Source organism: Cornus florida, unplaced genomic scaffold (genome assembly GCF_030987335.1).
Source record: "Cornus florida cultivar Cherokee Brave unplaced genomic scaffold, ASM3098733v1 CherokeeBrave_3.0.0_Hap2_Chr09, whole genome shotgun sequence".
NCBI classification, from domain to species: Eukaryota; Viridiplantae; Streptophyta; class Magnoliopsida; order Cornales; family Cornaceae; genus Cornus; species Cornus florida.
In genome coordinates, this window is record NW_026775579.1 from 59,800,412 (window position 1) to 59,801,541 (window position 1,130).

The window sequence follows — 1,130 nt, forward strand, 5'->3', positions numbered from 1 at the left end:
ACATATTTCAACATGCATGTATCGACATCATAGTCCATATAAATAACTCAATTGTCATCTCTTAAATGGAAATCAACTCTAACTTCAGTGAAAGTGGATTGGATTCTCAACATGCGGCTTTTACTTTCTTTTCCAATTTCCAAGCACAAGTTTTCAAATCATTGAATTCCCCTTTAAATGAGGTCCCTAAGGCATGATTTTACTTACAAGACAACTTTTGTTGCTTGTTGACAATTTATTGTAACTCATAAGCGAAACATAGAATGGTTGTGCAATGCTGAAGTCCCTTAAGCTTTCTAACCAACCTATGTAGCAAGCGTTAGGTCAACAGTTCCCAAACCAGATGGCTTTAGGGTGTTAAGTGTAGCGACACTCCAAAGGGCTTAATAGCTCAAGTTGGAAAGGCTACGAACTCCAACGAACCATGTTTATTACAATTTTTTTTTTTGAATGACCGTGCAATGTTTAAGTCCTTTAAGCTTTCTAACCAACCCCTGTAGCAAGCGTTAGGCCAACAACTCCCAAACCAGATGGTTTTAGGGTGCTAAGTGTAAAGACACTCCTAGGGCTTAATAACTCGAGTTGGAAAGGCTACGAACGTCAACTGATCATTATTTTCTTTCTTTCTCAGTTTTTTATTTATTTATTTATTTATTTATTTTTTTTAGACAACTTAAATCATGCCAAAGATATTAATCTATCAGGTTCATCAAATCAAATTAACTAGGCCAAGGTCAAGGTCAATCAAGTTGCATGCCTCACAGTTAAGTTTCCAATGTGCATCTGTGCATTGCGATGCTTAAAAGAGTGTCAAATCCAGTGAGAATCTAATTGAGACATTTATATAGACTGATTTGAATCCACATGATCATTTCAACTCAAATTTTTCTTTATTTTCAAAAATGTCAATTGCTTCTATACACAAGGTATTAAACATATGCTTCGTCTCCGACAAGTGTCAAGTTATACTATCATTGCTTAGCAAAAATACAAAACCAAAAATGTCTAAATGCAAAACCAAAAATGTCCTATTGCACCCCCAAACTTGAATGTCACATTGTCCTCAATGTGTGAAGACAAGTGAAACAAAATAAGAGCAAAGAAGGTAAAAGAACAATATTACCAAGTGG